At 45.6% G+C, this 14,784-nt stretch overlaps 1 protein-coding gene across 3 annotated transcripts in view; it reads right to left on the bottom strand.

Moving 5' to 3' along the window:
* The window catches only part of LOC106653769 (flocculation protein FLO11-like), a 76,094-nt gene that overhangs the window by 22,869 nt on the left and 38,441 nt on the right, over positions 1-14,784 (bottom strand). Inside the window, exon 1 of one of the 3 annotated variants that reach the window (XM_014373333.2) lies at positions 1,603-1,691. The exons of the other annotated variants lie outside the window; for them this stretch is intronic. The gene's annotated coding sequence lies outside the window, so the exon portion shown is untranslated. Of the gene's footprint in view, positions 1-1,602; positions 1,692-14,784 lie in introns of those variants that run through there. 3 annotated transcript variants of the gene reach the window in all.

Raw genomic sequence — 14,784 nt, forward strand, 5'->3', positions numbered from 1 at the left:
CGCGTGTATTATATATGGGAGTACATGTACGCGCGCAGCAACTGTGCAGCACAACGACAAAAAAGTTAAAAATAATAATAATAAATAATATCGTTCGCAACGAGTCCGCAGAGAGCTCCGCGGAGAGCGCGCGGATAGAATCCGAAAAAGTATAACGCGAGACTATAATATAGGAAGGCAGCAGCAGCAGTAGCAGCATACCTATGCATGACCCAGTTCTCTCTTTCTCTCTGTGCCGAGTTCTCTTTCTCTCTAGCTCGGTGAGCCACGCTGCTGCTGCGCTTGTCCGAACAAAAACTGCCGCGCGCGCGCGAATCCAATAAAGCTTACACGTCTGCCCTGCTGCTGCGGCACACGAGGCACACACGGAGTCGGTCTCTTCTATAATACGTGTATACGTGTTGGTGTGTGCTGCTGGCATTATTTCCAATCGTGTAAGTGGGTGTACAGCAGAGCGCACGCTCGAGTATTTATGGTTTACGCCGAGCTTGTATATATATATGTACCTGTACTGTGTATATGTAACGCGAAACTCTCTGCGAAACTTTGTGATTTTACCGGGGGGGGCTCGAGCTGTACGAAGCTTCGAAGTCGAAACGACGAGAAGCGAACGCAACTATTTAGTTGCCGCGCACGGCGCACTGTTGCACGTAAACCAAGTATGTATTCCGGCCTCGCGCGCGCGCGCTCAGGGTAATATGAAGAGCTTCAGCATCTCAACCGTGTGCCCGAGTAACCCAAGTGTCCGTTCGCGCTGGCATCGTAAATATTTCACCCGCGCACTCGAGAGAGAGAGAGAGAGAGCAACGAAGGGGATGCGCCGAGCTCCTAGAGAAAAATCGCAGAATTCAATTTTCGAAATTCTCATCATACTTACGTATGCGTGTGTCTGTATATATGGAATACTATATATAAGCTAATATACTACTGCGCTGCACGTCAACGCACATAGCGTATAGGCTGATGCTGCCGTACTACCCAAGGCGCGCGGGATATTTTTGCGCGCAATTTACGAACATTCCTCGCGCGCAACGTATAGTAGTAGTCGATCTCCCGAGGAGCTAGCTGGTGAACTTAACCAGCGGCGATGCAGCTACTACTTCTCTACTTATATATACTATATAGTCGCGCTACCGCGCACTCGCGTTATAATCGACCAAGTATATAAAGCCTCGAGGAATTTTGAATTTGTAATAATTTTCTTATAGAGAGAGAGAACGTAATAAACGCGGCATTAGCCGTCGATATGTAAGAGAAACGCTTGGAAAATAACGCGCTGAATAATATACATATTGCCATGCACGGGCGATTGTGCGCGTGCACTTTGTACACACTCAGCGCAGATTATTGACTTCGCCGATCGGCGCGCGTATTGCAACAAAAATCTTAACAATTCATCATCGTTTGGGTATTTTAATAGGCGCGCGCGTAATAACGCACCGCACGCGCGTGGGTTTGGCTTTTTGCTATGATGCAAAGTATCGAGTGTATATATATATACCTTTCGGTCGCACTTATAATGTTGTATTATATAGTTTTGGCGGAGCAGAAGCACGCACTTTTAAATGAATGGACTCGGCGCGAATAAATTGAAAAACTCACTTGAGCCGAGTAGTCGTAAAACCGCATCGATTTATAGGAATCATAAATAACATTCCAATTTCGGCATGAGTAATTCAACGAGGCCGCCAACACCAACACCAACACCACCACCACCACCACCACCGAGACTGACGCTGAGACCTCCTTGCACTTACCTGAAACATACGCAAAAAATACGAAAAAATAAAATAGCACAAAGGAATGATTAATTCTTTAGCTTTTCACCCTAGCTTCTATTCGTGTAACTCGCGGTGATAATATATTACGGGTATACGTAAGTGTGTGGTATATACGCATGGCACGCTATATAGTGCCGAACGTTTCATCTAGGCGCGGGCGCGCGCGCGCACAAAGCTGTATTAAAAGTTCGGTATTTTTCCGAGCGGCTCGATGAAATTGTGCAACTATCCTATTAAACGAGTCGTCTCTAAATTACTTTTTTCTACGTATATGGTTGTACGCCATTAAGAAAAAAGAAATAACTGATAAAAAAGCAAGCGATCTAAGGTTGTTATTTTTCATTCCTTATTTACGCATTCCCTAAAACGTTACAATCTTTCGCATCTATGCTGGCCTTGAGCTAGCGCTTGGATTATATTTTTATCGAGACATCAAAGTTAAGTTTTTTTTTCCATAAAGTATCTTATATCGTGTATAGGCGCGCGTAACTTTTAGAACTTAAACTCGTGATTTTCCTCTCACAGACTATACGCAAATATTCGCTCTCGGGGGGGTATTACTGCTCGTTGTGTATGTGTGTGCGTCGCAACAATTTTTCTCTCCACATGCACGCGTCTTCTTATGTACCACTTGTGCTCGGGCTATTATAACGCAAAACCTTCTTTTTTCTCTCTCTCATTTCTTTCTCGGCTCGTCGCGCGCACCCAAAGCCTTAAGTAGACCCTTGACGTCGTGACGTTTTGTGTCTGTGTGTGCTGTATATATACGTATAATATCCTCGAGAGGCGGCCAACTCGAGCGCGGGCGCGCGCGTTGAAAACTTAAAGTGGCCGCTTAGCTCTCTCTCTCTTCTCTATCTACTTTTCGCGCGCGAGTTCGCCGCCCCCGCGTTCACTGGCGAAAAAGAGAGCAGCAGCTTTCCTCTCTCGCGGGAATTCTCGCGTCGCGCTCGAGGAAAAGTCGCTGTGTAGTATTATGATAATTTTCATTCATACATTTATGCGCGAGAGCTTGCGCGGCGCTGTACACACGTCAGTATAAAGAGGCGCGATAAGCGCTCGGACGACGGCGCAGTATAGCACGCGAGTTTTATAGAGCTCGCGTACACATTATAATAAACGAATCGCGTATGTGCGAGCGGCACATCCGCGTCCGGTTGTTGCCGCCGCTGCTGCGTCCGAGATAGTCGCGCGGCCTGTGTGTGTGTACTTACTTATTATTCTTAAAGTCGCTAGAAAAGAGAGCTGCGACGTACCGAAAAATGATACGAGACAATTTGTGAAATTTTCTTCGAGCTACTTGAAACTTGCGGACGCTCCAAGGTGATGTGCAAGTCACACCACCTATTTATATGAATTGAGCAATAAAGGAAATAAAAAAAAAATACCTAGATGCTCGATTAGTTGTTGAATCAATGACATGGCGTCGAGACGTGTATTTTCACCAAACACATCCAAAGCGTTCGCACATTATTTTCGTTTCGTAATTGCATCGCGCGCGCACGCGGCACGCATCACTTTGAACCCAAAAATCCGTCTAATCACCTTAGAAACTTTTTTTGTATTTATTTTTTTTACAATTAACACTTAGCGTCACTTTCACCACGGCTTCGATTGCACAATTGCCTAAAGCAACAGACAGGAAACTAATTTTTGAACCTCAGATATCGAGGGCTACAACGAAGCGCATTCAAATTACATTATCGCGGGTCAACGCGCGAAATCAAAAAAAAAAAGAAAATCTGGGTCACACGGAAATTATATTATCGTTTATTTACCGATGAGCGATGAATCAACAAAATTATAAATAAATTCCCGTGGCGCTCGCTGCGCCGATGGGCAACAGCAGCAGCAGCAGCAGCAACAGTACAAACAGAGTAGACGCGAGCTTCGAAAGAGGCAGACTGCATTATTATTGCGTTGCGTTGCAGCGCGCACGCATATGATACACATGTATACGAGAGCTGACACATGTATATATAACACGAGCGCGCGTGGACCTCGTTTCGCTATGCTGCATCAACGGAACGTGAAAATTAACCAGATGATTTTCGCCTCTGGAAGAGCCGCTGCTACCGCTGCTGTGCCGTTGAAAATTCAGGGTCCAATTAGCAGGCTTAATTACTCCCAACTTGACATCTTCTCGCTCTCTCTTTTCTGCTTCTGCTGTTGCTGCTACTGCCTTGCACTCGATATAAACGCGTACTAGATATATATTTTCGTTGCTAGGAATAACAAAATTCAAGTTTTCACGCACGGATAAACAGCCCTGAATTAATTGGCAGGATAATTTTTGTTTGCTTATCTCTTGGCCGAGAATTTCTCGGTTTATATATTGCTCGCTATGCAGCAACAGCAGCTCGCGAACGCGCTCGAGTATATACATAAGAGGGCAACGATCGCAAACGCATGTAACGCGCCGCGTAATCGTCTCTTGCTGTACTATTTTATTTCATATTATATGTACACATCGTAAAGTTGCAGAAGAGCACAGAAGAGTCACGAAGAGAGTCACGAGTCGAGAGTATTATATATATTTTTGAAGAAGCAGCGTCGAGCGTTAGAGGCTGGATCTAGGTGAAAATAATTAAAAGAGCGAGTACAATATAAATACATCCTCGGCGCGCAAATCCACTCGCGGCGCAAGAGAAAAGTCAACAACGAGATACTTTTTTTTTATTTCAAGATATACGAAGGATCTTTTTATATCGACCCGACGCATCGAAAGAATTTTTCCGTTTACTTTCGATTTTCTCTCCCTCTTTCTCTCTAGCATCGCGAAAGAGCTCGTTACAATTATCCGTTCAAGTCATAAAGTGCCGCGCCACGACAGACATGGTTAGGTTATATACCCCCTCGCGCGCGTGCGCTCAATCTGTCCCATTATGATTGTATAATTTTCAATTATCCGATCGGTAGTAGTACGGGTAGCGCCCGAGCACTGGAGCAAAAAATTGCCTCGAATATGCGCGAGGCGATCGATGCATATGAAATTATGCGACGAGAGCGCATTTCGCCATTGGCCGACCCCCCGTTCCCGTTGCGCATAATAATTTCAAAGGTAAATTACACCGGAGTTTATCGTCGATGGCTGTGATTCTTTTTCATTACTCTTCGTCGATGAGTATATGTATGCGCGAATAAATGCCGATAATTAAATGACCGGCACAGGGCAGAAAGAACGCGAAAGACAGTCCTCGGGACAAATGATTTGATTAATTCCATTCCCGGTAATAGAAATGCTCAACAGTAATGCTGGCTTGATGACCAATAAACGACCATTTGAATTTATTTATTGGCTTATTTTTGACGATTTTTTGTCGTGATTGCATTACGAATTTAAAGCTCATTTTCAATGAACGAGAAATTACAATTCGATTGATTTAAACAATTGAGACCAGTTTTTAACCTCTTTACTCATGATATTGATAATTTAAGTTTTCACCACTAGATGGCGAGGTACCATTATCTGTAAATCTGCAAGTGGCTAATTAAAAGTAAGAGTTTAAGTCGAAGCAATGTTTTGAAAATACTCATTGTCTAATCTAATATATTTACTTAGAGATCGGTGCGCGGCCGTTCCCCATATGAATTTTGACGGAACAGTGCCATTACTGTTTAACCTCGAAACTTTGGCTACGACTTTGGGAACTTCTTTTGCGTTCAGGCGCGCGCGATGTAATATACAAAAAAAAAATCCAATATAGACGCCGATAGCGCGGCGATAAATGTACTTAGGGCATGGCGGCACGTATTATGTATACGGTATATGACGGCATCACAACAGAGAAGGAGGAGAAAAGAGAAAAGAAGAGAATATCGCGACGGTAGCAGCTGCCGCTGTGTGATGCGGTATACGAAAGCATACTTACATCTGCATGTATATACAGAGGCGTATACGAGAAAAGCCGATAAAAGTTCGCGAGTTGCTGCTGCTGCTGCTGCCACTGCCTCGACGCTGAGAAATAAATTAGCCAGACAGGGGCGGGAAACAAAGAGCTTAGCGCAGAGCTCCAAATTGGCAAGAGCGAGTTCCGGTGGAGAAGAGGCAAAAAAAAAAAAATAGGAAGATGCGCGCGGCCGAGAGAAAAAGAGGTATATAGATGTATAGACGATGGTGGGAGGAGCGGTGGGACCTCGGCGAAAAAGCATAAACGACCTTTTGCACTCGTCGGGGTTCATCGAACGTATATATAAACGGACGCAGTGTAGATTATGTATATAATTGAATCGGTGACTCTTTTTTCTACTGCAGAATATGAAAAAAAATAGAAGGATTATTTAACGAATTAAATTCATAAATATTACGAATAGCTCCAACGCTAGTGTATATAGTAACTCTTCTTCGATATGCCAGTTTTATATATAGGCACAGTTTTCTAACGGAACGACGTCTCTCTCTCTCTCTCTCTAGGCAAGGATCCTGCAGCACACGAGCTCGAGCACGAAAAAAGGAAGGGGAGAAAAAAGAAGAAAGAAAAGGACGCGGAGCGCACCGAACTAGTTAGTCCGGAAAAGCTCGAGCGTCTATACTGCTGCTGCAACCGCTCATATATTAAGCTCGAATTCAATGGACTCGGACTCTCGAGGGGGGCACACCGAGACTACGTATAGACATAACATTTCATAGTAAATACATAAAAGAGATGAGTATTTGGTTAAATGGGCGAGAGAGAGGATCGCGTTTGCTTTTTCACTCAACGTCTCGCCGCCGCAGAGAGCTGCTGTGCTGTGTGCAGCAGCAGACGCGGTTCGTCCGAGTTCGCGGAAAGCTACTGCTGCTGCTGCGGGCAATAGATGCGTATTTTTCTCGCGCGCATTTTTTTATACACGCACAACCGCAAGCTGTGTTGAGCAGTTCGCAGGGCCTTTATTTCGCGAATACCGTAATTAAACAAATAATTTCGATCGCAGCTCGCACTGAGATTTCCAGCGATCGAGTGGTGTATATATTTTGTGTATTACTCGCGTTGATGCGATTCCAAGATACGCTGCAAGTAAGCATACTGCTCTATGTCTGATGACTGTATAGTCTACAATCTACATTATTCACACAAACAGTACACATACATAATATATAGGACGCGGGGATTAACACACACAGCACGCGAGAATACGAGGATGGATATCGAGAGAGAAGAGGCAATTCTCGATTTGATGATAGCGACGACATCAGTGCCGCTGCTGCTGCTGCTGTTGAATGGTCCCCCCTGCGCACTGCTGCATCTCTCTACGTCTATCGTCTATTTCCATTTAATTTCCGCGATTTCAGCTTTCGAGTGCGCGATTGGCAGCGCTGCTAATAGCCTATAACGTGTACGCGGCATAAACCCCGTGCGCGCATGTATGTATATCCCGAGAGCCCTTTGAGCGAGCGCGAGCGCACCTCAATCTCGGCGACGATTTTTTTATTTTTATTTTTCATATCACGTATGTATAAAGTACGTATACAGAAACGTCGCGTACACAAAGTCGATTCGATCGTAGCTCGAAGCTTCGTCCTTTTTTTTTTTTCTATCAACTTTTTAACCCATTATAATGCGCGCGTTTGAAGCGAAACGCGCGCGCGCGCGGCTGTAGTAGAACTTTTTTAATCCGATCCTTTTGACGATCGGCTCGCGTGGGCTTGCATATTATATGTATGCAGATTGACCGACACACGCGCGCGTATATAAACTCGCTTTTCTCGTGCTCTGACCAATTTTTATTATCGAATAATCGATTTTTCACTTTGTTAAAGGAGCGATTTTCCCATCGCGCTGTCGGGGTGGGCAAAAAATAGCCTCGCAGCTTATGGACGCGCGCGCATAATACGACTTTATTTCTTCTCATCCTGCTCATCCTCATCATCCTCTTTTTTTTAGATCTTCATAAATCAGGCGTGAAATTTATACTCCATCCGCGGAGTTTACTACACTTCGTGCGCGCGCGCGTAATACATGCTATACATATAACGCTTTGCAAGCCCGCGCGCGTCGCGCATACGTACATACCTCGTTTCCTATATATTCGAATTCGAGAGCGTTGCATGGGTTGAAAATTAGTTTAGCAAAGCTCTGCGCCGTATAATAATTTATCTGCTCGAGAAATTTTGCCCCACCGTAAATAAACTATCGTATAGAGCGTTGCTGCTGCTGCTGCTGCACCGCAATACTACTCACTGCGTGCAAAAGAGAGGCACCTGATGCAGCTTGATAGTTCTCGTATACATATAGGCTGGCTCTCGCAAAATTACGTTTTCGCAACTTTGTTGTCAGTCGAGAGAGCGCGCGCGCACGCTTAGCTCGGTGTATACACACAGTTTACAAGTCGGTGTGCAAAGCATAAATAATCGTCGTGCTCTCTCGTATACACATAGCTCTCGCGACTGCATTGCGCGAGTTTTCTCGTCGCTCGCTCGATCCCGAAAATTTGCCATTATTATATACAAAAAGCTGAGCACGCGTCGTCGCCCCCCGTCTCTCTGTGTATATATAAATAATAATAATGATGATAAACGCGCCACACGGCAATGTTGCTATTCACGTTGTTCGCGAACGCGTTGAAAACTTTCGTTTATAAATTATTTAGTTCGAATGAAAAAAGAGTACAAAAAAAACCAGAACGTTGCAAACGTCTAGATACAAGCTTTACGGATTGTCGTATACGCGTTTCCCCGGAAAAATACCACGAGACAATAATATATCGTGTATAGGCTTTGGCGCACGTCGGTGTGCGATCAAGGATTTAGATTGCAGCGTCGCCGTCGCAGCCGCCGCCGACGCCGCCTAACTCGTCGTCGCGTGGTAGTCGTCACGCGCGAAATGTTGATTGAACTCGGCTGCTGCTGCTGCTACTGGTGTTGCTGCCACTGTGCACGCACCGACTTCGTCTATCTATCTCTTTCTCTCAGTCGAGTCGGTGTGTATGAGAATAATATTTATAGAAGCTGCCGAGCGGCAAAGAGAGAACGCGGAGCGATTATATAGTAATGTATATAGAAAGAAAGAGAAGACAGCTCGGAGAGCTCGACATTGAGATCGAACAGTAGGCAGGCAGCACAGAGAAGAAGAAGAAGAGAGAGAGAGAAAACGAGAGAAGCTGTGCAAGCTCAAAGCTCGGCTACCGCCGCTCGCTATCTTTTCTCTCGTATACGTATTACTCTATAGTTCGTGTGTATACACATACTTTGCGCTCTTGCGTGTACTTCGAATGAGAGACTAAAGAGAGAGAGAGAGAGAGGCAGATGAGAGGGAGATAGTTTATTTTGTTGAATCGCCGGAGTAGACTCAATCGCGAAATATTTTTTCCGCAACTCGCTCTTCAATCTTCTCGTCGGATCGCGAACGTACGTATATAATCATTCTACTATGTACACTACGCAGCTATAGCTGCTAGCACGGATTTATTTTTTTCGGTATTGTTACACATCTGCTTGTACTTCATTTTCTTTCTCAAATATCGAGGATGATACGATACGATCTTCCTCCTCTTCGATATAACTTCAATCTTTTCCGTTTGTTTTCTTTCACTTTTTTGGTTGCGAGTCTGAGAGAGAGAGAGAGAGAGAGAGAGAGAGAGAGAGAGAGAGAGAGAGAGCTTGAGNGAGAGAGAGAGAGAGAGAGAGAGAGAGAGAGAGAGAGAGAGATAGAGCTTGCAGCAGCAGCAACAGTATAGCTGAGGTATAATAATACCTTGCAAGCACACACACGGAGCCACGCGCAGAAAGGGTCGCGCAAAAGGTGCGTCGAACAGTCTGGAAAGTTCTGGCTCGGATCCAGAATCACTGGGGCAACTTCCGTTCGTTCTCTCTCTCGCTGCTATATAAGTACGATATGTGCATGGTGTGCGCGCTAGCGCTATGTGAGTACTTAGACCGCAAATGCGCTCGGCTCGGCGCGTTCCCCTTTGAGTTTACGTGTTTGTAGGTTCGTTTGCACGCACGCACACACGCACGCACGAGTTTGAGTTTGAGTTTGTTTATTTGATTGGACCGTGGGGTGAAACCCCATGTGGCCCAGGTGGACAATAGTACATATAATAAGTCAATGAACTATTATACAGAATGAGAGTAATTATAAAAAACAAAATAAAGTATTTACAATTGCCGAAAATCAGAATATAACATTATTATTACTTTTAGCTAGCGTAGAGCAGAAAAACACGAGACAGCAGATGCAATCTGCGTGAGTAAGATTCTCTCTGACTAAAGCCAGAGAACCAGCTCGTTGATGAGCGGGGGTGGTATTGGATCGATGTTTTCGTTGTGGCAACGAGTGATCTAGTCTGCCTTGTCAAGGCAGAATAGGTGGAGGTGAAGAGATGCGCGATAGTCTATGGATCTATTGGTGAGGTCGATTTGAAATGGAAGTGAGTTTATGATGCGTGAGGCGGTGATAAAAAATGAATTATGAAGTGATGAGGTGCGAGGGGTTTTATAATGCAACCGGGTAGTGACAGTGGACTAGTGTTGTGGGTGGGCTTTAAGAATGTTTCAGTTATTGCTATGATGTGAAAATTTTGATTGTAAACGGAGTGTTCAAGAAGAGAAAAATTTGTGCTTAATCTGTTTATATCAATAAAGCCAATTTTTAAGTTTCAGAGTGAAGTGGATGCAGTTTCGTTGGGCAGACCAGCAGACATTCATAAGGGAGCCTGTGGATGAGTAGGTTGGGCCAAGGTAGGCGAGATAGCGGGGAGAGACAACAGTCGAGCAAGGTCATCCTCACTCGTGATGCGTACGGGGGCCGCAGCGCGCTCGCGGCGCATGTGAATGGACAGATTTCGCACAAAAGGGCGAGGGTAGCCTCGCGACTCAGCAGCCGCAGCGCACCTACGATATAGACGGTGACGGTCGGGCGGCAAAATTACGTTCGCTCTGAGATGGCTCACACCTCCATTGTCCGCAATACCAAAAATGGTGTGCAATGATAAGCGCTGAAACTTCGGAGTGGCGGCGAGGAAGGTCTCGCGGGCGTTCGCCGATGAAAAACGAATGACCATAGTCCTCAATTCGGGATCGGGCGCTGCAACACTAGCACTCGGCGCAGATGCAGGTGAACGGCGACGCGGAGCCCACTCACGCACTGATAATATGTGTGGAACCAGCCTGTCCAGCCCCAAGGCAGAGACGATTCGCTCGGCCACCGCACTGCTGGTGACATCGACAGAAAGGGGAATACCGGACACGCGAACCTCACAAGTGTCAAGATCTGCCACTGGTGCAACGGCTGTGGTTCGCGACTGATCGCAAACACGTCCGATCTCCGCTCGCATAGCCGTAAAAGCTCGATCGTAGTCTGACCTGATGGCAACGATCTCAGCGGTGACTCGCACATCGAGACTGGCAATGCAGTTCGTGTTATGCTCAATGGATGCGGTGTGCTGATTTTGCGTACGCGAGAGCTCGAGCAGACTTGACTCGATGGAGGTGAGCCGGCCGTCCATTTTGGTCTCGAGGCGTTCAAAACGAGAGAGCAGAGTCTCTACCCATGGAGGAGTCGCGCCGCCGTCGGACATCTCGCTCGGAGGTTCGGGCAGACACGGGCTGACGGGGGGAACGCTCTCGGACAATTGAAGGTTTGACCTTTTGACGCAAAATGCAGTCGGAGGTGAATCACGTGGGCGCTTAAGAGAGAGAGATTCCAGTGAAGCCGAACGCTCGTTAGAGCAGGTGAAATGAGATGGCGATGAAGCGCGTGAAACCGGAGCAGACGAATGTGATGTGAAAGATGATCGTTCAACGGATGCTGGCGACCACCGTTTGCACTGCGAGCAGAGAGTGATAGATTTTACCCGCAGAGTATATCTATGTATTAGATTTTCACAGCCGGTACACTTGACACAGGCCCCACCAGTCACGTTCTCGTCACTTTCACTTTGGCAGTTCTCACACAGAGTCTTGTTTACCATCACAGGCAGCGGCGATCGAAGACTTGTTGATGTTTATGTGGACAGCGCGGTGGGAGATGCGCCGATCGTCGTGGTAGGAGATGAAAGACCTGCGCAGATTTTGAGATAGGCAGCCGATCGATGAAATTTCCTAACCTCGTATTGAAAATAGCCGGACTCTTTTATCCAAAAAAGAGAAAATGCAAGGCGATACGGCAATGAGAATGCGGCAGCGACCTTGCAAAAAGTAGCGTGCAAGAGTGATCTGTAAATCAAAGTGCCCGTGGGCGAAAACTTAGGCAGAAACAGTAAAAATGTAGGAGCACACACAAGACACGTCTGTATCAACTCACGGACAGACAGAGCGAGCATATCCCACAAGCATCGAGGAGAATTTCAGCCACGTATGCAAATCTGATCTCTTCTCGCTCGCTCGAGCTTTTATACACACGCAGTGTATGTGTATATAATGCAGCAGCTCGTGAGCTTGTGGAATCCGATCATCTCAGTGGACCGAATAGTAGCTATTTACGCGCAAAAGTGGATTCTTTGATCGCAGGCGATTAATCGGCGCGCACGAGCAAGCGAGCGAGCAAAGAGCCGCAGAAACGGGAGACGCCGTATATATACGAATACACACACAGACAAACGCATTATACATCGAACATTGGCCACGAACATATTGGCGCGCCGGGACAGATAGGAAATGAAAAAACATTGTTTTCCCAATGTGCTGCGTTACTTTATTTTTCTTTTTTCCTCGATATATAGTTTCTCTCTCTCTCTCTCTCTCTCGCGGCATTCTCAACGACGACCGATTCTTCCAGCCGATATTCATCTTAAGTGTTTTTCCTTGTTTGCTCTGCGCGCGAGTATATAGTATAGCTGAGAGAAAGAATCCGATTGAGACTATAATTTGCTCTTATGCCTGGACTCTTTTTATCTCTCTGGCGATTCGTTTCTTTCGATGAAAAATCGATGACAAACAACAGTACGATGTGACTGTATACATACGTTCACTTTCGATTTTTCCCCGCCCGATCGCCCTTTATGTATGTACAGAAAGCGCAATTACGCGCTCTATTAATTCCCTATCAACGTGTCGACGTCTACGTATATTTTCCAACTTTTCTCTGCGACTCGCGTCTATGTATAAAGAAACGACACGGTTGTTGCATTTGTTATATCGCGTCGAGAGGCACGAGAAGGGCTATACGGCCTTTTTCGCAGCAGCGCGGCACGTATAGCGGAATCAGAACTATGATTTATTAACACATACGGAGCTCCGCGACTTTATCTTTCGACACGAAGCCTGTGCTGTAGTAGCACACTACTATACACACACACACATACGGTCGTTATATGCCGCGCGTCTATTTTGAAATGAAAAATATCACGTGTGTAATATACACGCGTATTATTATTATGTACACCGGCACTCGTCGACCTGCGCTCTGTATGTGTAGACTGTAACGCACACATACATATCTTATCGAATCATCTCATTTCTGTTAATTGCTATTTGATTTATAAATATTACATGTATATAATGTTGAAAAAAATCTTATCGGTCGAACTATATACAGCGCCGGAGTTTATTGAGATATTATGTTATAGTATATCGGAGAGCGCTACAAAACATAAACACACACACACACACACACACACACACACATACCGTGTGCACATTATGAAATCTGCTCGTGCGCCGCGCGTTAAAAAGCTCTCGCTATACACACGTATTGTATTATATAGATATATACGTATACACGACGATATACATCATTCTCTTAATGCTCGCGAGCCACATAGCTGTAGCCGCGCCGAGGCATATTAATCTCGTTAAATACAAAAGGATCTCTCGCTCTCGTAACGTACAGTGTATATAAAATAAAATACATTCAATTTAAATTGGCGTGTTATGCCTCGTTATTAATTATTTTTTGCGGTACTCCATCGCCGCGCGCGCGCGCCACTCTATTTACCCGAAGCAACGAATAAATCTTCATAGGCACGAGAGATATATAGAGACGTATAGTGGTAGCACGCGCAAACGGAGCACGATCGCGTAGTAGTAGGTATACATTACGTTTATACGTGCGCGCTGCGCGAAGAGCCCTGCTGCACGTAGCACACATTTCCCTCCCAATCTATCTTTTGCCGCGCACATGTTATTTTTCAATCTGCCCCGTTTATATGGTTCACCCTTCGGGTTCCTCGGCGTGTTGTGTAGGCGGCAAAGCTTCTATAGCTGTACAGCTATCGGGCTTTGGCATGCCGCACGCAGCAGCAGCTTCGCGCAAACACACACGATTTAATATATGACGATGATGCGGGCGAGTAAATCGTTTTTGCGTAAATAATACTTTATACGTATTTTAAGCGATATAAGTTTATACACCAACGATAAAAGGAAAACTGCGAACTCGCGGGGATCGCGACACGCTGCGGTAGATACATGGTAGGAGTTCTCCTGTAAGAGAAAATCCAAACGATGTTTGCTCTGCGCAGCGTTTAATGTACGACTCAAGTTTTCCGCGCGCAGCGGTACAGTTCCACCCGAAGATGTAACTAACTATGCGTCCGTATTTACAGAGTATACGCCGTAAGAGTCCCGGGGAGGTAAAAAAAAACAAAAACTAACCGTTCTTGCATATTATATGATATATTTGCCGATCAATTGCATAAGTTTTGCGAATAAGCTTTTCCCCTCGAAGATAAGGAGTCTCTCGATTGCTTGGGTTGCGCATCTATGCGTATATAATAATATCGCGAGTAACAGCAGCAGCACGAGTGTATATATATAATGCGCACACAGCTACAAAGTCCGTAAAAGAGAGAGTAAAAAAAGAAGAGACATTATATTCTCATAACGGAGTCGACGAGCTTCTGTGTATGAACAGTAGTATACGCGGTGGCGGCGGCGGCTTATTTGCGCTATGACAAATGGCACGGACGCTCGAGCTCGCGCCGCGCGCACAAGAGAGAGAGGCCCTGAGCGCACGCAGATACTACTAAAGGGAGTATATTTAGATTTTGCAGCAGCAGCACACAGAGTAAGAGAAAAGAGCCGACAAAAGCTTTGACGAGAAGTGCGAGAGCTCGTTATTGTATGTGTGTGCGTGTGTGTACG

Source organism: Trichogramma pretiosum, unplaced genomic scaffold (genome assembly GCF_000599845.2).
Source record: "Trichogramma pretiosum strain Unisexual culture from Peru unplaced genomic scaffold, Tpre_2.0 scaffold156, whole genome shotgun sequence".
Classification (NCBI taxonomy): domain Eukaryota; kingdom Metazoa; phylum Arthropoda; class Insecta; order Hymenoptera; family Trichogrammatidae; genus Trichogramma; species Trichogramma pretiosum.